We start from the raw sequence: 24,206 nt of genomic DNA on the forward strand, positions 1-24,206 counted from the left end.
TTTAAGGGACCCAAAGTAATGGGACAATCGACTCAAAACCTATTTCATGGACATGTGTGGGCTATTGCCTCATTTTTTCATCATCAATTAAGCAGGTAAAAGGTCTGGAGTTGATTCTAGGTGTGACATTTGCATTTGGAATCTGTTGCTGTCGACTCTCAATATGAGATCCAAAGAGCTATCACTATCAGTGAAGCAAGCCATCATTAGGCTTAAAAATCAAAATAAACCCATCAGAGCGATAGCAAAAACATTAGGTGTGGCCAAATCAACTGTTTGGAACATTCTTAAAAAAAAAGAATGCGCTGGAGAGCTCAGCAACACCAAAAGAGCCGGAAGACCACGGAAAACAACTGTGGTGGATGACAGAAGAATTTGTTTCCCTGGTGAAGAGAAACCCCTTCACAACAGTTGGCCAAATCAAGAACACTCTCCAGGAGGTAGGTGTATATGTGTCAAAGTCAACAATCAAGAGAAGACTTCACAAGAGTGAATATAGAGGGTTCACCACAAGATGTAAACCATTTGTGAGCCACAAAAACAGGAAGACCAGATTAGAGTTTGGCAAACAACATCTAAAAAAGCCATGACAGTTCTGGAACAACATCCTATGGACAGATGAGACAAAGATCAACTTGTACCAGAGTGATGGGAAGAGAAGAGTATGGAGAAGGAAAGGAACTGCTCATGATCCAAAACATACCATCTCATCAGTGAAGCATGGTGGTGGTAGTGTCATGGTGTGGGCATGTATGGCTGCCAATGGAACTGGTTCCCTTGTATTTAATGATGATGTGACTGCTGACAAAAGCAGCAGGATGAATCCTGAAGTGTTTTGGGCAATATTATCTGCTCATATTGAGTCAAATGCTTCAGAACTCATTGGATGGCGCTTCACAGTGCAGATGAATAATGACCCGAAGCATACTGTAAAAGCAACCAAAGAGTTTTTTAAGGCTAACAAGTGGAATGTTATGCAATGGCCAAGTCAATCACCTGACCTGAATCCGATTGAGCATGCATTTCACTTGATGAAGACAAAACTGAAGGGAAAATGCCCCAAGAACAAGCAGGAACTGAAGATATTTGCAGTAGAGGTCTGGCAGAGCATCACCAGGGATGAAACCCAGCGTCTGGTGATGTCTATGCGTTCCAGACTTCAGGCTGTAATTGACTGCAAAGGATTTGCAGCGAAGTATTAAAAAGTGAAAGTTTGATGTAGGATTTTTTAGTTTGTTCCATTACTTTTGGTCCCTTAAAAAGTGGGAGGCACATATAGAAACCGTTGTAATTCCTACACCGTTCACCTGATTTGGATGTAAATTCCCTCAAATCAAGGCTGAAAGTCTGCAGTTAAAGCACATCTTGTTTGTTTCATTTCAAATCCATTGTGGTGGTGTATAGAGCCCAAAATATGAGAATTGTGTCAATGTCCCAATATTTATGGACTTGACTGTAAATATATATATACACAAATCATCATCCTCATCATCACCATTTATTTATATAGTGCCACTAATTCCGCAGCGCTGTACAGAGAACTTATTCACATCAGTCCCTGCCCCATTTATATTGTTGTTGCATACAGCGTTCACTTCCCTGTCTCTCAGAGAAGCAGAATAGTTACTTATTTAATATAATTCATCCCCGTTTACTGGTGCCTGAGTTTATGCTATTATCTCTCTGATTATCACTGTCTCCCTCCTTGCATTACTCCTGATAATTTTATCACATTTTATTATGCGAAGGCACCCACCTGGTTCCTTTTAAGGATAAAAAAATGTTCCTTTGTTATAACCGCAAACTTAGTCCCACTTAATGTATATTTTATTAACGATCAATAAACTGTAGGAGCCAAAAATATAACAATGGGTTCTCCATTATCTTGCATCAGCCACCTGAAAGACTACGTGCGTCCCCAGGTAATGCCCCGTAGCTATGGGTAATAAAATCAGAATGGTAAACAAGTGTGACCAGATTGAAACCTCCACAGCTATCCTCTCCCATCTGTAAAGAACAGCCGTAGAGCAGGAGAGGATACATTATTTTAAGTCTGTGATGTTTTGGTCTCTTTCACTAGAAAGAATAACATCAGAAAGCAATTTGTTATAGTCCAGTGAATGTATTTTATGGCAGTGAATATGTTATAGCAGCTGCTATTAATGTTCCAACAATATGTATTAATTACAGAATGAATAAAGCAGTTAAGCACCAAACGTTAATTAACCAAACATTGTCTATTTTTTTCCTTAACTTAAACATAACCAATTTTAACTAATTGCTTAAATAGGAGCCTTGGAGGTCACTGACAAACACAATCAACTGCTCTTTAGCCACAAGTTAACATAGTCCAAGAGGCCATCTATATCATCCACATCCACCCCTCAGCACCATGCCCTGGGGGCTACCGCTGCTATAGCACCAAGTCACCTATTTACGGATAACCCACATTTGTCAAAGATCCTCCAGGACCCTCCAACGCTTCATGTGACATTTGTCATACAGCTTCATTAAGGAATAATGGACACAAGCACCAGCTAATCCAAGCAGGCAGGAGGGTGGGAGATGTTGTCCCTGCAAACCTCGCATCGGAATAGTCTCCTCCTCAGGGAATTATTCCTGCAGATCTCCCCAAACCCTCCTCTAATACTTTACCCACCAGGCCCTACTCAACAAAGCGGTATTTAATACCACGTACAAGGATCAAATGATTGTATAACAACACAAAAATTCACTAAAAAGTCTTACACCTCACAGTAACAATAGGAAGCTGATCCCCAACAGCAGCAGGAGCCCTATGCTTGGTGTCAGTGGCCGGAGAGTTCCTATTGTTGTTCCTCTGTCTACGTTGATGTGTACAGGCTTATAAGCTTGGTGGCCAAGCTTCTGAGCACATGTTCATGGAAAATACTTTGGTTGATTTGATCAAGAGCCCATTTCTCTGGCAGGTCTTTAAAGACTATTAAGATATATATATTTATTTACGAATACAGTCATACAGCCCTATGCTTATCTGCCATGACCTCAGTAGAGTAAAATTGCATATTAACATTTCAGCAAGAAAATCCATCAAGATTCTAGTAAATAGCCTGGCAGGGGGAAATTATGTTGACTTTTTCCTGTGCCTTGTGATCCCTCCCATTTACTCTAATTCCCACTAATCCTAAATAACCAGATATGTGACTCAGTGGTCATCTAACTTTCTACAGTTGTGCTTCAATCCTAGCCCCAGTCAAACCCCTTCTCCACTTATCTGGTCGCCTTGCTCCAGGGGATTCTTTCTCTATGTATGATATCAATGTTAATTTATTATTAATCCGCCTGCTATCTGCTTGCCGTATTTCAATCAAACAAAACAGCTTGTATAGATTTGTTCGTGCTGTAGTGCATTTAAAATCCCTGATTTATTTTCCATTTTAACTAAAACTTCATGGCAGAAGCAGCCTGGGTAAACTTGCAAATCAGGACGCTGCACTGAAACTGAAATCGCAGATCCTCCTTCTGTTAAAACCCACAGTTCATGAATACATTTACAAAGGTACATGTAATTGCATTCTTTCAATTTAGCAAACCACTGCTGCAGAAAATTAGACGTGGACTTTTTATGAAATGACTCTGTGAGCAAGTGATGAAATTCTGTTTCTAAATAAATTACCTGTTTAAAATAATATTTCTAAATGGATTTTAAGCAATGTTTAAAAACAAACATTAATCTCACAGTTGATGTACTATTGTCACAACTTAACTCTTATCTAAATGGCTCTCGAGCGAACGATTGGGTGGTATTGCAGCGTTAGCAAACTAGTCTTCTGCAACAAAATATTTTATATTATCCATGGGATGCTGTAATATTATAAATATAAATATCACATTACTTTGTGCTGTCTTGCTTTTATACTGTGGACTTTGGGGGAAATTTACTAAACTGTGGTTTTTTGGTGGTTTTTAAATGGCCAGATTTTCTAAAGCCAAACTGCACAAAAACCACCGTTTCCAAGGCGCCACATTAAAAACTGCCATCCTTATATTTTCAAAGAAAGGAATACAAAACTCTAAATTTATCAAGTAGTGCTTTATCAAACCACTGGAAGATATGCAGAAGATCCTGCTGGAAAAATAAAGGGTTATGAGAGTGGTGATAGATCAAACCGCATGCAGTTTGAGCTACTGTATTTTGCTGTTTAATAGTAATAATAAATAACTAAAAGATCAATCAAAAAATGCGATATTCCCTTTACAAGGCAGCACCGCTTTAAATTTAAGCGCTGAAGACGCCTATCTCGCCGGAGTTGAAGATTCCGGACATTGATACATTAACCCCTAGATCTTGTATGTTCTTTGTATAATCTTTTTTTGTATTGAAGACTATCATCATTTTCAGCTATTTATATAATACCACTTATTTCGCAGCACTGCATTGGAGCTTACAATCTAAATTCCCTAACATACACACACACACACACACACACACACACACACACACACATACCAAGATATTAATGTCAATTTAATAGCAGTCAATTAACATACTAGTTGTGTTTTTTGGAGGAAACTGGAACACCTGGAGGAAACCCATACAAATATGGGGAGAACATACAAACTTCACACAGATAAGGCCATGGTCGGGAATTGAACTCATGACCCCAGTGCTGTGAGGCAGAATTGCTAACCACTAAGCCAATGTGCTACCTACTGGGTTATTAGTAATAATAATAATAATAATAATAATAATAAAGTGGAGGTCTGAGGGCAAATGGTTGAGTGGGGCCATTTTGAGATGAGTGATGTGGAGGGTGACAACATCGTTTTGGGGCTGTTTTTCCATTACTGAAATTAATGGTTAACGTGCAGCCTTTTTGAAGGTCGGAGAGCGTACAAGCGTTACGTGAAGTACATCAGGGTGTCCATCACTGAACTAACAGATTTATAGGAAGGTTATGTTCAACTTATACAATTAAAGTAGACTTACTGGTTTGCCTGGTAGTCCTCTCTCTCCTTGGCTTCTTGGAAAGGCTATATAAGTATATATACGTACACTGTGAACAAGATTAACAGTAGAAGATGGAATACAGAAACAATTAAGTGTACAGGGGGGAGAGGAAGGAGTATTGCATAGGCAGGACACAGGGTTACGTTTCCAATGTGTCAATAACACACTACAAATTCTTGCTTCGTTTAGTCCTCTCAGGTTCTCCATCATCCCTCCAGGAGTAGTAAGCAGGAGATTCTTTAAAAACTAATCACATTTGCCAAGTTGCTTCCAAGTCTGTGTAGCGATCTAGACTGGACATGGAAATATCGTCCATGGCCATATATAATCTATCCTGGTAAGGCACTCCTTCAGGGTAGGGTGAGAAGGACCTTCAGTGATCTGAGATTAAGGGTGTCTTAAGAGCAATTTCTTAACTAATAAGAGGATAATATAGGACAGTTACACCAAATAACAGAGACGCCTGGGTGCCCCTTGTATATCTGGGAGGGTCACTTGTACGATCTAGAGAGGACCTTGATCTATGTTTCCAATACTGATAAGCTTGAGGAGCTTGCCTGGGATTATTGCAAGGTTGTGGACCATATCTGGTCCGACATCCCAACCCCACCCTTCCTATGGTCCTGGTCATAATACAGTTGAATCTTTCTTCAGTTCCAGCAGTTATACATCAAGCAAATTGTGATCAGATCAACCGTTCAGAGACAGTAATCATAGCACAAGTTCCATGATTAGTTCCACCTTACACAAAACCTAATGACGCTGAAAACGCCAACACTGTTGATCAACTTTGAACACAAATTGTGTAGCCTGCTTGCATTGCATCTGATGCACAAGGCCAGGGAAATTCTAATGGTCAAGGAGCTTCTCATTGGCTTTAAATACCCATAGAATTTTCAGAATATATAAGACTTTGGATTTACAATGTGACTTTGATTGGCAAGTACAATATTATAAGATAAGATATCAGTGGACATTGATAATAATACCATATCCTAACACCGATACTTTTCTCATTCTGTCTCCTGTTTTCTTATTATGATGAAAGATACACTCCAGTAACTCCTCGTGTGTCCTTTATATAATAAATGAAAAAAGCAGGTGCTGAAAGAAAAGTATTTTCAACTTCGTCTCTAGAGAGGTTCTTTGGCAAATATACCATCTAATGTATTTTGTGCTTTTGTGTGATGGAACTGTGTAAATGTCAGTTCTGATTGTTTTCAGTTGTGCTTTGATAGGTTCTAATGCATCCAGCGATCACCACAACATTTCTGTGCAAATATTAATAAAGAATCATCTATACAACAAATATTTGTTATTTTAGGATATGTGTTAGGTACAATTTACAGTGTACTTGGGCAACATATTATAATTATAGCAATATTTGTCCATGCACCATTTAGTAACATGGTTTATTGAAGTAGAACCGGTTTATGTGATGCTACTTGAAATAAAAGTATATACATAAAAAAACAGCAAAGTATTGCTATAATGGTGATTATACTAAGATAAAGTAGTAAATACTAGCAACAGTGACACATTTGCTGCCTGGGGCAGACATACCACCTCCTATATAAACTAAAATTGGATCATGACCCCAGACCACGAGCTACCCTTCTGGAGTCCGACTCCAAGAACGACATCCAACTTGCGACAGGTTCCAAGAACTGCCACATTGTAGGTGTGTTTTGCACAGAGCATATTATCATAGACCCCCATTGCACATGCCAAAGAAAATGATGGAGAACTTCCTGTTCTATATGGCCAGTGGCAGCCTATTGGATATAATTCAAAACAAGCCAGGGAAACTTACCTGAAGGTAAGTGTGATGAACGCCTATAGGCCTGGTATTTAAGTGCACTCATACCTATGCAGTTAGGTATTCATTTATCATAAATTCATAAAAAACGTTCGATGGATGGATCAAGATAAAGAAAGTCTAGAATGATGAAACGCATGAGGATCCTATCGTTGTAGCATCAGAAAACACTCTGATCGCTTAGAGACATTTTTATTCAATCATTGACTTTGTACCCACTGTGCACAGTAGTTGGGAGTGAAAGGAACAAGAGAATGTGGACTCTACATTTTCATAGCACCAGACTGATACTACCTTCGGGAAACATCCATTACTGCTAGTGCTTGAGTCCCAATGGCAGTGTGGGATCTCAAGATTAACCGCAATGAACTACATTGTTACAAGTAGGGTACTGGCTAAAAAATGCATTTTGGACCAATTAACCCTCTGTTGCCCCATACATACCAGGGGTGTGGGATGAGCCCTGGTAAATTCACCAGGTGGCGCTCAGCATACAGGAGTAGATATGCCATTTTTGCATACTCGTTTTTTTGGCAGAAATTACACTATTTTTGATGATGAAATGATGTAAATAAAGCATCTTCAAAATGAGCACAATATTGAGAACAATCCAATTGATTATTGATTGATAAAACATCTAACAATTGTGTGACATAAATACTGGCATGAATATTATTATTTCCTTTATTTGGACAAGGCTCTGGTGTTGTATGAGCATAAATATACATGATATAAAGATTTCAAATTCATATATTCAATGGCTCAATTTGTGATTATAAGCATCATTTCATAATCCTTTAATTAACTATAAAGTGTCCAATGAAAAAATTTAAAAGCACACAGTGAACTAATTTTTTAGAAACCTCTCCATCAATAATTATCCATTTCTGATATCCACTTGATAAGGTATTGAAACGAAAGTGCAGGCAAACTTTTCAAGTGTTCACAAATACTAATCTTCATTTTTATTTGCTGACATTACCATTATTCAGATAATCAGTCCTCCTGCTTATAAATAATTGAAAATACCAATTTCAATGAACAGTCGCTGAAAAGGTGGTTGTGCACATGATTGCAATCAGGGGAGGGCTGGCAAATTTTAGCCCAGGGGGAAAGACTCGACTTAGCAACATTCTGAATGAAAAAAATACACGTAGCCCAGTGACCCAGCCTAAGGTAGCCCACTATGAAACCAGCCCTGGGGGGGAGATGTCCCCCTGCCCCCAGCCCAGCCTGCCCCTGACTGCAATGGATATGCCTTAACAAATTTCATAATAATGTTACTTTATCCCGATATGCATAAGCCAGAAAAAGATCATGGGGTCTATATATCAATAAACGGTCACCGTGGCAGTTGTGATGCTCAGGTCCTTGGTGATACTGGCTGGCAGCAGTAAGAGGAGTCTTACACTTGCCTGGTCAGTCCAGGGCTCCTTGGAGCATGCGTGAGCCGGCTTGCACATGGCCATGATAGAGCAGGGCCCACGATAGAACAGGGGTGTCACCACCCATGGGAACTTTAGCAGCAGCATGCCCACCCCAGGCCCTGTTAGGACCGCCCACTTTCTATGTCAATGTCTTCTGGCTCGATGGAGGGAGCTGGCAGAATGCTCATGCAGTCAGGATGTCAACTTAAACCAAATCATCTTCATCTGGTTATCGGTGCCGGTGAAACCTTAGACCAGAGTAAACAGACAAGCTGCTCCAGCACTGCAGGATCAGGAGAGAGTTGCCTGATACCCTCCAGTTGTTATTGAACTACAAGCAACTAATGACATAATACTCATCTAGTCCTCTTTGGGAATATGATGGCGGACTGTGGGGAGGTGCCATAGGAAAGTTATTTTAGTTGGAGCAGATGGGAGAAAGGGGGCCCCAAACCACTATCTTTCCTATGGCCTTATAGGTCTTTTTCTTGCTCTGTTTACTGTATGTGACAGGGAAAATAAAGTCAGGTAAGACATAACAGGTAACACAGTGTGGTAAGATATCGCTATGCACGTAGTCCCTCACTGAGTCCGCAGGTGTTCCACCTCCTGAAGGTGCCAAAATATGGTTTTAACTAGAAAACGCACAAAGGGTTACCGCAAGTGATTGGAAATTCTTGTTCATTTGTCATAGTCATTTAGTTGGCAAGGATAATTATCTTGATAATGAGAAGGTGGATGACAATGATGATGGGGAAGGTAATGATCAATGATTAATAAAATGTTAATACCGTGCACTTCAAGCATAATTTGTTTAATCTTGGAAAGTAAGTTGGATGCACAAAGCATGGCAGATGTTGTATTTCCACCATTACACTCATTGCCACTATAGCTTAGTGTTTGCTCAGCTGCTAAAGTGAACAATCTTTGTATTTGTAATGTGTGAACTCATTAAAGTGTAAATTGCTCTGTTAAATCATTGTTAAAATGGGATATATGAATATTTGTTGTAAATGTGTTTTTCTTTTTGCTGAAATGTACAAATATTACACTTTATACATATGTCTAAATAAGAAATGTGTTTTTTCTGGGTCAATGGGATTATTTACTAAGCACAAACAATGTAATAGCACATGATACTATTTAATCTTCCACTCCTTTGGGATTTTCTCCGTTTTGAAGAGGATGGGGAGAGAATTGCCTATAGCCAAGCAGACAGCCAGAATGTTCACTGCATGATATTCCAGATTATGAGATTTTCTGGGGCTCTCTGGGACCTGTCTACTTGTGTGATTATGTTAGTGAGGACGAGGTTGTTCGTGTAATACCCAGTGTCATGATGTGAGGAGGAGAAAGGAAGCAAAAGGAGGCAAGTGGGAAGCTAAAGACTGAGACCCAGGGTCCAAACTTTTAACGTGTCCACCATGGGCTGGCTGGGTTGGGGAGAAAGGGGGGCGTATGTCCCCCTGGCCAGTTCCATAGTAGGATACCTTGTGCTGGGTCACTGGGTTACCTATATTTTAATAGGCTTTTGTTCCATGTTTTTGTTTTTATATGTGATATTAGGTATTGTCTAAGCAGTCTCATTTTATGTTTGTTTTTAATATATTATATTAAATTCTTGTTTATACCATTATTTTAGTATTTGCGGCTTTCTTTTCTACCCTCTGTATTAGTATAATATATTATTTATAGCACTGTATAGATTGATCTTTTGGCATATTTTTAGAGACATATGCAAGTCTCTTTATATACAGCAGCCAAGGTCTATTGTGCATTTCTCATTCATTTTTTTTGCATTATCTTCTATTTATATTTTATGTTTTCTTTATGTCTATATTGATTGTACTGTGTAAACAGAGAATACAATTACTTCCACTATATATATATATATATATATATATATATATATATATATATATATATATATATATATATATATATATGATAGATAGGTATAATTATATATATATATATATATATATATATATATATATATATATATATACGTTTCTATATACTTATACTATTTTTCGGATTGTCTTTTCCATTCTGAGCCCGAGCAATTTTCTATTTCACATTCACTGGGCTACCCAAGTTACACCCCACAGGCAAAAAATTGCCACCAAGCCCCTGATGTCCACTGCGCATAATGTTTAGGTACTTTCAATACAACGGCAACTAAGAAGTGGGGGTATATTTTCTAAACTGCGAGTTTGAAAAAGAGAAGATGTTTCCTACATGAGACCATTTAGATTCTAGCTGTCATTTTTTTAGTACATTCTACAAAATGACAGCTAGAATCTAATTGGTTGCTAAAGGCAACATCTCCACTTTTTCAAACCCGCAATTTAGTAAATATACACCTGTGGAGTGGATTGAGACATTTCACTCCTCCTAGCTCTCCAGCTATGCAACTTCTCTTGTAAATGTTTTATTTAAGTTATCTATGTATAAATAGACTTTTCTAGTTTTGCTATAAGCATTTCAGTATTAAGTTAAGTGTATAGTATCAGACAGTAATTGATACTGTTCCAGTTTCACCCATCAATAAAGTCGAAGTTACATTCTCACTAGAGATGTTCACTGACCCCCGTGTTTTGGTTTTGGATCTGGATTAACTTCATGTTTTGGTTTTGGTTTTAGTTTTGGCAAAACCGCCCTTGCATGTTTTGGTTTTGGATCCCGATTTTTTTCTAAAATTTCTAAAATCACATAATTTGGCTCTTTTTTATCCCTACATTATTATTAACCTCAATAACATTAATTTCCAGTCATTTCCAGTCAATTTTTGTCAAGTGACAAGAACACTGCTACCATTCCTGTTTCTGTATGAGCAATAGCACTGAGCAATGTCACTGGAGACTGGAGAGTGACAAGAACACTGCTATCCCTGTTTCTGTGTGAACAATGGCACTGGAGACTGGAGAGTGACAAGGACACTGCTACCCCTGTTTCTGTGTGAACAATGGCACTGAGCAATGGCACTGGAGACTGGAGAGTGACAAGAACACTGCTCCTCCTGTTTCTGTGTGAGCAATGGCACTTAGCAATGGCACTGGAGACTGGAGAGTGACAAGAACACTGCTACCCCTGTTTCTGTGTGAACAATGGCACTGGATCTCCTGGGGAGGGAGGTACTTATGGAATCCTAAACCCGTGAGATCCGATAACGTAACGATGACGTTTTGCCTCAATTCAGATCTGAGGATATGCTAAAGTAACAAGCCAGCTCCCGAGCCTACTCGGATCCCCTAAGTTAGGGTGGGCTCGGTTTTCAGAAAACCGAGTCTGAGCATCTCTAATTCTCCCACAGTCTCAATGCTTAATAACAGAAGGATCTAACCACAGCACGTGTAGAAAACAAAACAGCCTCAAAATTTTTATTTATTTTTTTATGCACATATATTTATAACCTTTTTTACACATAGAAAAATGTTTTCATTGACAAATATTATTTTGAAATTTTGGAAAAAAATCTACCCTGGGTTCTCATTTACTAGCAGATTTGGATGGCTGAACTTGTCATTCTGGACTAAAAGTTTTCTGACGCTTGTTATCTTGGGTGTCACTTTTCAAGGGAACTTCAATTTTTTCCACTGTTGTAGAAGTTTAATTGCTTTTCCCAGCATTGATACAGTATGTTGTGATCCCCGTCTAATGTCATTCCATATTTTCTGAGAGATGCTGTTATTTGTGCAAAATCTCTGCTAAAGTCACAGCCAAAAAGGAAAACCCCTCTAAAAGGATTAGGCCTTTGATTATTATTCCTGGAAATACACAGCAGATGCTCTTTAATTCGGAAAAAGTGAACTCTTGTAATCACATTGTGTGGTAATAAATTCTGGCTCAGGAATTCGATGACACCTGTCTATAGTGGTATCTGAGGTTGATGCAGCCGAGATTACTGCCAAAATCAACTTCTGCCGATAAGGAAATAACCGGTCAAATGTTATATCTTCTAATATTCCTCGGAATAGAATGTTATTGCATCTTGACCTGTATTCTAGGTCTGACACTTTGCTGATAACTGTGAGACCTTCTTTCTAACGCATTGTTCACATCCACAAATTCACTGTTGGATTTCGCAAAATCCATCTATTATGTTTTACACATGGGAAGTTCTGTTTGCCCGGTTAGCAACATTGAGTTACAGAAATGTTATTATTCTTTCAAATCTGTTCTGATTGAACCATATAACTCTTATGATTTCATATGAATAATATACGGTTTATCTATGGACCAAGTCATCATCATCATCACCATTTATTTATATAGCGCCACTGATTCCGTAGTGCTGGACAGAGAACTCATTCACATCAGTCCCTGCCCCATTGGAGCTTACAGTCTAAATTCCCTAACATACACACACAGACAGAGAGAGAGACTAGGGTCAATTTTTGATAGCAGCCAATTAACCTACCAGTATGTTTTTGGAGTGTGGGAGGAAACCGGAGCACCCGGAGGAAACCCACGCAAACACGGGGAAAACATACAAACTCCACACAGATAAGGAATTGAATTCATGGCCCCAGTGCTGTGAGGCAGAAGTGCCAACCACTTAGCCACCGTGCTGCCTTGGAAGCCCAAAAAACTTGCTGAGGTTTGGATCACATCTCTGATGTCTCATTTGCAGGTTTAAGCTAAAGAAAGCCCCACATGTAGACACCCTAACAGTGCACGTCTGTTCATTCCAGCCACCCCACCCTTAGAGCACACATTTTAAGAACTATAAATCTATTCAAAAAGTTTGGGCTCTCTGTTGCTCTCTGACTTTTGTGGAATGAGGTGCGGGAATTTATAGTAAAACAATAGACAGAGTCTGACAAGGCATGCTGGGAATTGTAATTAAACAGCATATGGGGAACCACAGGTGACCTAATTCTGCTGTAAAACTTTTTCCCACCTCTATAAATAGTCGTAGTATTCCAGGTAATTATCACTTCCTCTGCATTCATCACACAGTTGTACATATTCACTTTCTAGGTTCAAAAAGTTCCGAACTTAAACTTTCTATCAGTTACAGACCTGTTTCAGATAGTTCCGATTATTTCTTCTGAAAACTTTTTCCATCTCCGAATGATTGTTAAGAAAACTCAAAAAATAAAATAAAAAAAATCTCATGATGCCACAAACTATATAAGTCTATATAGTCTGCAATACTTCTACAATATAAAACCAGAGCTTTCAGAAGCAATTTCGAACACGTTTAAGGGTGTAGGTAAAGCTTTCAATAAATAATGCCTTGAAGGTTATATATAAGTTATTAAGAAACTGTATATCGAGGCAATGATAGACTGAAAGAGAAAGCGACAGACAGAGAGAGCACAAGAGAAAGAATGAGAGACAAGAAAGTAAGAGAAAATCAAATTATTGGAAGAAAGTTTTGTTTTATTTATTGAAATAATAACTTGTTCTCAGTAGGTGCCTGAAAACACACGCCATTTACCCAGTGTATAAAACATATTCAGAACAATTCACGTTTTGTTTACCTGGCAAGTCAGTTATTTTATAAACCGCTATTTAAAGAACAAGAAAAATACAATATAAATATATATGCAGTTTTTATATTTTGATTTATCATTTTGATTTTTACATAAATAATGTGAAATAATAAAAGAATAATTCAGGTGGCAAATGCACCAATCTGCAGAAATAGCTCAGAGGCGGTAATGATGTCGCCTGCTGTTTCCAGAGTCATTTTGTTTGATTTCAGCACTTTAACGGTATTTGCGGCCATTTCGGAACTGTTTTTTTTTTTTTTATGAAAGAATTCCACGTATTTGCTTTATATAGACAGTAATAGCTTTCATTCTAGGTATTCAGCCATTATGCACAAAGCAGCACAGATTGTTCGAATCCGTCCCCGTTCTGAAGCAGATTAACGAAAATAGTTTATTAACAGATGGGAATGTTCAGTGTGAAATGTGTGCAATCACGTTGTTAGCGCGTTAGTTGTCAACTGTCTGCTGGATGAGAAAATTGTTAAAAAAAGAAAATTCAAACCTGCGAGCATTGTTGTAATCTTTTGATTAAGTCCTTAATCTGGAGATTATGATATTTCCTCACCGTCCGAGACTTTTATTCTTTTTTTTTTATGTTGTGTTTGTTTGAGTGTTATTTTTTTTTGCCATAGGGAAGAAATGTTTTCCAAACTAATCCTTTCCATGAAGAGCATTTTGGTTTAAGATAAGAAACGTCTCAATTTGTTGTATACTTACTTTAGAATAGCTTGATTTACTGAGATATAAAGAAACTTTTATAAGTTACAAAAACAAAGGGCACATCTACACCTGCATAAGCAACGCGGATTTAGCGTCTTAAAAAAACTTGCATGTACGTCACATTGCGTTACAGATGAATGCATGCACGATTTGCTGTGCAAAGCATATATGGGACCTGATTCATTAGGGTACGCGAAACGAACATAAATTGTGTTGTTTTTTTAAACACAAAAAAATCGGGCATACGCGCTTCTGTATTCAACAAGGAACGGCTTTAAAGATACGTCTGTTGTTGAATATGGGTCTAGGTGAGCTCTGCTCTAACAGACAATACACTGCAGAATACGGCCAATACATTTGTAGAATAAATCTCAAAAGAATGCACAGAAAAAAAAAGTTTATTAATGCCACCTATAGTCATTAAGGATAGAACATTAAAAAAAAGTTATTTTTTCAAACACATGTTCTAGCTTGTATACGTGATCATCATCACTAGTAATCAGCACTTACACCCGACCTGTATTAATAATAATAATAATAATAATAATAATAATAATAATAATAATATTAATAATAATAATAATAATAATAATAATAATAGCAATCCAAGACACCGTTATAACTTATATCGGTGTCCCTCCTTACACATCTCCCATATGAGTGCCACAACAGTGTGCTCACACAGCTTAAACACCAGATTAATAAGTCATTAAATGAACACTGCATCATCCAATCCCATTTATTCGTTAGTATGACATAAATACAAGGAAATAACCCTTGAAGTAGAAAACTTGTGTTTATTTTTTACTATATCGAATCTGGGGTAATAGAGCTAGAAATTAGAGATGCTTCGTGTTTTGGTTTCGGATCTGTATTTTTTTAGAAAAATTGCTAAAACATGCTAAAATTTTGCTCTTTTTTTGTTCATACATTATTGTTAACCTCACTAACGCTAATTTAAAGTCATTTGCAGTCAATTTTGACCACCTCACAGGTCAAATTATTATTTTCATACACTTTCGGACAAATACTGCAGCGACCTGGCTGGATGTTAAGCGACAGAGCAATGACACAAACACACGGCAGTTCCTAGCACATCTAGGACACATTGGCACACAGCAGTGGCAGAAAAGAAAAGTGGTGCAAGAAGGAATTGTCCTTGGGCCCTCCCACCCACCCTTATGTTGAATCTTAAAAAGGACATGCACACTTTAATAAACCAAGCACTTCAGCCACAAAAGTGCCACTCCTTGTGGCTAAAGTGCTTGGTTTGTTTGGGCCCACACAAAACAAGCTAACAATGGCCTTAAGCCACCTTGTCATCATCCTCAGCCTCATCCTCACCCTCATCAGTGTGTACATCATCCTCACACATTATTAATTCATCATCGCTGGAATCCACCGTTACAGAAGTCTCAGTATTTTGATATAATTGGCAGGAAAGGCCTTCCTTGAGGAACTTGAAGTTCATTTTTATGAACATCATCTTTTCCACATTTTGAGGAAGTAGCCTCCTACGCCGATCACTGACAAGGTTCCCGGCTGTGCTGAAAACTCTTTCCGAGTACACCCTGGAGAGGGGTGCAGCTTAGGCAGTGCAAAGCGAGTTGGTACATGGGTCTCCAAATTCCACTTTTTCCTCCCAGTATGTAAAGGGACTGTCTGATGTGTCTATTTCTATGCTGTCGTGAAAATAATCCTCCACTATCCTTTGGATGCTGATAGTAGGATCAGGTGGAGTTAGGGCAGAGGTGTCACGTTTTTTGGTCACTTCTTTTAGACCAGACCAGGGGGTAAATGTATCAAGCTGAGAGTTTCCTAGCGGGTTTGAAAAGTGGAGATGTTGCCTACAGCAACCAATCAGATTCTAGCTATCATTTTGTAAAATGTACTGATTAAATGATAGCAAGAATCTGATTGGTTTTTCAAACCCGCCGGAAAACTCTCAGCTTGATACATTTACCCCCAGATGTCAAAATTTGGTGCAGAGTCATCTGCATCATCCTTGGGTCTCTTGGTAAAGCAAACTTTTTTCCTAGCAGCAGTTGAGTAAGAAACTGAAGTAGGAGACGCCGTCCTGTCACGTAACACTTGAACTGTCATCTTGCTCAACAGGAGCTCCTTGCATATCTTGACATCTGGATCAGTTGGAAACAAAGAGAAGACTTTGCTCTTAAACCTAGGATCAAGCACAGTCACCAAAATGTAGTGATCCGATTTCAAGATTTTGATAACTCTTAGATTCTGGAGAAGCAAATAAAGTACTTGATATACAAGTACGACATACTTAGCGTAATTGCTTTGTTTCAACTCCTCCTTCAATTTCTCAAGCTGCTTTTCCAAAAGTCTAATTAAAAGGGAATCACTTAGCTCAAGCTAGCAGTGTCTGAACTCACTTAACAGGTGATTACTTTCAATGGTTTCAGCATCTTGCATACAAAGTATTCTCCACTGTGCTTGAGCAAGATACATCCCCCTCCTTTCCCAATGTCATGGCTTGGGAAGTAAACATGGATGGCTTTTCATTGATCCTCCATCCTCAGAAGCATGTACAGGGTGAATTCCACCTTGTTACCAACTCTTGCTTCACTTGATGATAGGGCAAATTAAATTTCTCTTGTAGTTACTGCAATCTCCTACATGATGTTACTGAATGTCAGAAATGTCCACACACAGCATCTCCTCATGTCCCTGTCATTTTTTAAAAAGCTCTGCACCACCGAGTTTATTGTGTGAGCAAAACAAGGAATTTGATGGAATTCAACCAGCTGTAATGCTCTCACAATATTGGTGGCGTTATCAGAAATGACATATCCTGAGGAGAGTAGAAGCGGGATAAGCCATGTTGCAATAACATCCCTTAGTTTTTGTAACAGATTCTTAACTGTATGCCTCTTAGTGAAGCCGGTGATGCACAGAGTAGCCTGCCTCTGACAAATGTAACGTACTTGGGTACATGCTGCTGCTCTTCCTGCTGGTGAAGGTGAATCACCAACCCAGTGGGCTGTCACAGTCATTTAATCTTTAGTTTACTCAGTTCCGCTTGTCCACATATCTGTAGTTAAGTGTACAATGAGTAGAATGGCATTTTGTAGCCCAACAACTACATTTTTCCGAACCTTCTTGTAGAGGTGAGGAATAGCTTTTCTAGTAAAATGGTGTTGTGATGGAATTTTGTAACAGAGATACAAGACCTCAATTAACTGTCTAAACCCAGCTGCATTAATAGTGGATATTGGGCGCAGATCTAATACTAGCATAGTCGCCATGGCATCTGTGATACACTTTGTGACTGGGTGACAGCTTTCATACTTGCTTCCTCTTGCAAAGGATTGTTTATCAGTCAATTATTGTAAACTACTAGTAGTCTTCTTCTTGTTCTGCTTCTGGGATGAAGATTCACGCCCAGCAGCAGCAGTAGGACTAACGCTCAAGAATTCTTCTGAGGAATCCTGGATAGTAGAGGAGTCATCTAGCCTTAGCAACTTGGATGCAGGACTAACTCCGATCGCTACTGAGGATATTGATGAGGAAGGTGTTGTGGGTGTAGATTGCAGGTGCCGGGATCTATCTGAGAGAAAGGACCTAGCTGATGCTGGACTGCTTGTTGTTATTTTTTTAGCATAAGTTTCAGATGTTCCCAACAGCTTGCCATGAACTCGCTTCAAATGGCGTAACATGGATGAGGTTCCTAGATGGTTATGTGCCCTACCTCTACTGACAGTGGCTTTACAAATGCTACAAATTGCTAGGCAACTCTTGTCAGGATTTGGGTAAAAATAATTCCACACATAAGAGGTGGATATTTTAGTCTTACGCACAGGCATGACAATGGCCTTCTTCTTAACACGTGCAAGAACTGCTTTCAGTGAGCAGGACTTACACAAACAACATCATCCTCATCAATATCCTCAGTAGTGCCGTTGTCAGATACACAAATATCCCCTTCATTCTGTTGAAATTCCAAAGTGGCATCCTCAATTTGTGTATCACCGGCTACACTTGGGCTGCTCATTCACACATCTACAGAAGTGCTGAAAGGAGGCTTATTTATGGGTACAGTATCAGAAAGGTCAGGATTACACATAGCACTCGTGGATAGACTCTCTTCAGGTATTTGTGCATTTCTGATTCTGAAGATACATTTTCCTCTAATGACCAGCTCGACTTTTACAAGTAAAAGTATTTGGGCTCCACTTTTTGAGTCCCAATGACAAGGTCTTGCTTGCTCATGACTGACCTTACAAGAAGATCCCTCAGGGACAGTTGTAGAACTAGCAGTCATAGAGAAAGGCGACGGCCTCATTCTTTCCTTGCTACTGCATGTGTAGAATGGCATGTTGGCAATTTTATTTTTTCTGCAGTTAACTTTGCCTGGATTACAGGTCTTTTTTCCTTTACCAAGGTAAAATGTGTTTTTTACATTTTTTTGTTTCCCTGACTTAAAAACACTATGCACTTTAACATAGGCTTTAGCAGAGGACGTAGAGGGATTACTATCATCATGACTGGTGCCAGCAGCTGCTTGGTGCTCCTGGTCTTCTGTGTACTGCTGTGAATCCATTTGATAACACAGTACAATGTGATTACAGATTTTGAAGAACACTGACAGCCCTATTATTTTTATTTCAGCGATGACAATTAGTAATGCAGCAATGGCACATAGACTGTAGACTGGCCCCAACACTGGGACTTCTCCTGTTTCTGTGTGAGCTATAATAACAGAGTATAATATGACTGAGCTATAACTCAGTGGATACTTTTAAGAAAACTGCCACCCCTCCTCTTTGTCTTTTAGATGTGACACTGCCCAACTGCACTAGAGACTGCCAAGAACCGTGCTACCCTTCTGTGTCTCTCTGTGAAATGAAGCCAGATCTCCGTGGAGAGCGGTATTCATCTGCAGTGAGCAGAACTACAATTTCCAGAAAGTAAGAAACCTGGAAACCGATCGTCATGAGATCCCATGACGTGAAAACAACATTTTTCTGGGCAGCTTAGTAGTTAGCATTTCTGCCTCACAGCACTGGGTTCATGAGTTCTTTTCCCGACCATGGCCTTATCTGGATTTTGTATGTTCTCCCCGTGTTTGTGTGGGTTTTCTCTGAGTGCTCCGATTTCCTCCCTAGTGGGTATGGCTGTTAACAAATTGACCCTAGTCTCTGTCTGTCTGTGTGTGCATGTTATCGAATTTAGACTGTAAGCTCCAATGGGGCATTGACTGATGTGAGTGAGTTCTTTGTACAGCGCTGCGAAATTAGAAGCACTATATAAATAGCTGATGATGATGATTAAGAGGAGGAGTGCAGGCAATCTCAGATCAATCCGAGGCTTATTATTATTATTATTATTATTATTATTAATTTTTATTTATAGGGCGCCACAAAGTATCCGTAGCGCCGTACAAGGACAAACAATGGCACAGTACAAGGTGAAACAGCAAAGTACAAGTAACAGTAAGCACTATAACTCTGGGGGCTCAGGCACAGCATGAAAGAGAGGGAGGGAGGGGAAAAGTGAGTATAGGCAGGTAACTATGGCCCAAGAGGGTGGGCACGGATGACAGATTGAGAGTCACTGAGGGGAGCGGAGAGAAGCGAGAGGAGACAGAGGGCAGAGTGACCGAGAGGAGGTGAGCTGAGTAGCTGGAGAGCGCAGTTAAAAGTGATGGAAACAGGAGGTAGGAGAGCCCTGCTCAAAGGAGCGAACAATCTAAAGGGAGGGGAAGACAGACAGACACATGGATGGGACGGAGAGACGGGAGAAACGGAGACGGAGTCGAGGAAGGGGGAGAAGGGAAGAAGGAATGAGAAAGAGAGGTAGCCGACCGGTGGGAGTTTAGGCATAAGACTGGAAGGCTTTAAGGAAAAGGTGGGTTTTAAATGTTCATTAGAAAGAGGACAGATTAGGGGAAGTTTTGATGGAGCGGGGGAGCTTGTTCCAATGGAGGGGAGCGGCGCGGGAGAAGTCTTGGATACGTGCGTGAGAGGAGGTAATCAGAGTGGAAGAGAGGCGACGATCGTTTTACGTATCTCAGAAAAGTAAAAGTTGGAATTGTTGATTAACCGGAATCCAAACAACTCAGTTCAAATTAGAATGTTAATGGTCAATTTATATAAAGTGTAAGGGGAAAATAGGAGTATAGGCAGAAAAAGCCAGCACATCAGTGTATCTGAATAGCTGCACTTTGCTGTCACATTTACAACACCTTAATTTTGATGATAGTGAGCACAAGGCCTGCATAACGTCATTTTACACAGAACAGTTTAGGCTTCAAGTTACTGTCATAAAAGCTTCAGAAAAACATCCAAAGACAATGCTCGGGTGATTTAGTGCATCAATATAACGGTACTGATTTATTTTTGGGATATATTTGGCAAATGTTGTGAAAACCCCAGGGCCGTCTTTCCCATTTGGCACGCTGGGCAGGTGCCCGAGGGGGCCCTCCGGAGGCAGGGGGGAAAAAAACCCTGCAAAAAAAGTAGAAAATACTTACCGTGCTGTCAGCTGGCGATCCGGCTTCCTCTCTGGTCTCCTCCTCCGTCGCGCTGGCAGTGCATGTCGGGCGTGACGTCATCACGCCCGCCCGACATCCATTGTGGAGCGCGACGGAGGAGGAGACCAGGGAGGGAGCCGGATCGCCAGCTGACAGCACGGTAAGTATTTTCTTCTTTTTTTGCAGGGTTTTTTTTTTTTCTGCCTCCGGAGGGCCCCCCTGGCCCATATATATAATCATTTTTATTTATTTTTATATATATAGGGGCCCCGGTGCACTGCTGTGCCCGGGGGCCCAAGAGGTTCTTAAGAGGGCCCTGGAAAACCCTGCAGTATTTCAGTCATTTTCTGTCACATAAAGCTGCACATATTAACAACATACAAGATACACTCAGCAATGTTTGCATGTGACAGCAAAAAAAATCTGTTTGTCATGCCCATACACCTGGCTGTAATGCCAAAATTTTATTGTAACTTGTAATACATTTTGGTAGTTTTTTTTACCTATGTTTTCTTTTTTCCTCTTGTTTAACCATTTTGGAGCCAGATGATTGAAAGAAAAACCAATCGTGTCAGAGTGAATTATTTATGTTCCGCAAATCTTTCAGCAAGTCTTCAAAAATTACTGATAATTCTGTCTCCCTGGCAATGCTATTAATTTTCCAATATCCTTTGTGTTTTTTTCAGCAATGACATTCATGCTTCAAGAAAGAATTATTCTCAAATTCCAATCATATACCTGAATGATCATAACGCTTTAGATGGGGAGAATGATAGGATTCTGTGATACAATATTGAGTGACAGAATACTCAAAGCCTCAGTGGCTCCCTAATCTGCATTATTAGGCAGGTCAACGCATTCTGGCTATGCTCCTTAATGATTAGTTTTTCTGAAACTAATTTGAAGTGACAACATTTGGTGGAATGAGGGGAACGAGCGTAAAAAGCAACCGGAGATTAACTGTTACTTAAAATGTAATTTAAATTAGGATATTTATTATGATTGGATGTGCAAATAGTATTACATTATGATAATCATGCTGATACCATATTTGTATTGTTGTTTATGTAAATAAATTGGCTGACTGGTTTAATAAAGGTCGTTGATTGTTTCTTTGTAGAGTTTTAACTTTACTGTTCTCACACTTTGCACAAGAATATTATGATGGTGATTGTGCAGAGGGCACACGTAAGCTTGTATAAATAGGAAGAAAGGAATGAGGTTCTCGTCATCAGATAACATTAACTTACAGTTGTAGCAAACTTTACATTTAACACATCAAATGGCATTGAAATGAATGGCGTTTGATGCAATAAATGTCAGTTTAAAGTTTGCTATATTTGTAAGTAATGGTTTGCATATGCTGTTTCTAGGTAGAGCACTAAGCGAAGAATCACAATGATCTTTACCAATGTGTTATATATCATTGGCAGTTTAAAATTATCTGAAGGTGGAAAAGCTCTTTATCTTTCACTCTAGTCAGTGCTTTGATGCTGATGAACAAACCAGTCTCGATTTTGTTTGCAGGAACACTGCAAACCAGTTTAGCATATTTGTTAATTAAAGCTACTTTGGTCAGGCGCAGAAAACCGGTAATACTCTGATGTATTTTTAAATTGTATAAATTGCTTTTGACTTGTAATGTTTTCCAGAAATGTGCCAGAGGTAGTTGCGATGATTCTATATGGTGATTTGGGCACATGTGATTTTTATAAATGATGGACATGCTCCAAACCACAATTCGTTACTACATCTGTCATCTTTATGTACGTACGGCACCTAAACTATGAATTTCAGAATCTACAGATATCACCAAGGGGGGTATTCAATTGTAAGTGAATTGTTTTTTTTTAGCGTGTTAAGTAATTTTAACGCTGTTTTTTATCATTTTCGAGCAGGTTAACTTTATTCGCAGTTCAATTCCATTTTTAGCGCTACGTTTTTTTCATGCAACGGTCCCCTCGCGCTCCAGTAGAAGGTCTATTGAAAGTATAGGGTGTGCGAGAGGCAGCCGCGTTAAAGCTATTCAATTGTTTTTTAAAGCGGCGCGTTAAACAGGAAAATATGCTGTTTTATCTGGCACCTCCTTGGGGTGTGTTAAAAATAAAAAACCTCTGAAAAGTATTTGAAATTATGTAAAGATGTTGAAAAAAAGTTAAACATATGTTTATCACTAATGCCTAACTTGTGTAAGTTGATTTTCTTGTGAAGAAATTATGAAATTAAAAAAACAAAAAAAAATAAAAATAAATGAATCACTAATTATTATATTTATGTATGTTTTTGATACAAATATGAATGTAGTAATGTGTTTTGACATGGTATAGATGATTGTATGGTAACAAATAGTTCAATTAATAAATATGCTAAAGCAAGTGCTGTAATGTAGATATTATCAATGTGTAATGCAATCTAATGTATGGAAATGTATGCAAAACCTTTTTTTTGTCTTATACATGACTGCATTAAAACTCCCCTTCAATCCCCTAAAATCTCGCAAACACAACTTTTAACGCGCGGGGGCAGCGTTCCCTCTTTTTCAATTGAATTGCACGAGTTTTCCCGCTGCGCTAAGTCCAAACGGTCGCTATTGCCGGCAAAAACCCGCGGGAGATTATTTTTTTATTAACACGGCGGGAAAAAATAAAATCTTGCTAACAATTGAATACCCCCCTAAATACCATTCTTTAAAACTGCAGGGAGAAGCACCCTGAAAGAACGTATTCGATTTACAAGGTATTGCGCTGTAATACATATCTCTCACCATAATGGACAAATAGACAGGGCACAGCCTAATGTCACAACTAGGACAGGTGAAATTGGGTGTGTTGTCTTGTGGATCGCTGCAGAGGACAACAGTCTTAGTTGGGTCTTCAACAATGGGCCTTGAAACATATCTGGGCAGCAGGATTAGCACAGAGAAGAGTCTAAGGGCTAGATTTACTAAGCTGCGGGTTTGAAAAAGTGGGGATGTTGCCTATAGCAACCAATTAGATTCTAGCTGTCATTTTGTAGAAGGTACTAAATAAATGAAAGCTAGAATCTGATTGGTTGCTATAGGCAACATCCCCACTTTTTCAAACCCGCAGCTTAGTAAATCTAGCCCTAAGAGATGTCGCTCAAAGAGTTGCTAATATTGCAATCGATACACTGCCGGTGACTGTATATTAAGAAATAGCAGCTGTGGTTAACTAGGCACAAAATTGTTCAATCTCATTACAACAATCTTGCATTATCAGAGTGAAATAGA

This window comes from Mixophyes fleayi, chromosome 5, assembly GCF_038048845.1.
Source record: "Mixophyes fleayi isolate aMixFle1 chromosome 5, aMixFle1.hap1, whole genome shotgun sequence".
Classification (NCBI taxonomy): Eukaryota; Metazoa; Chordata; class Amphibia; order Anura; family Limnodynastidae; genus Mixophyes; species Mixophyes fleayi.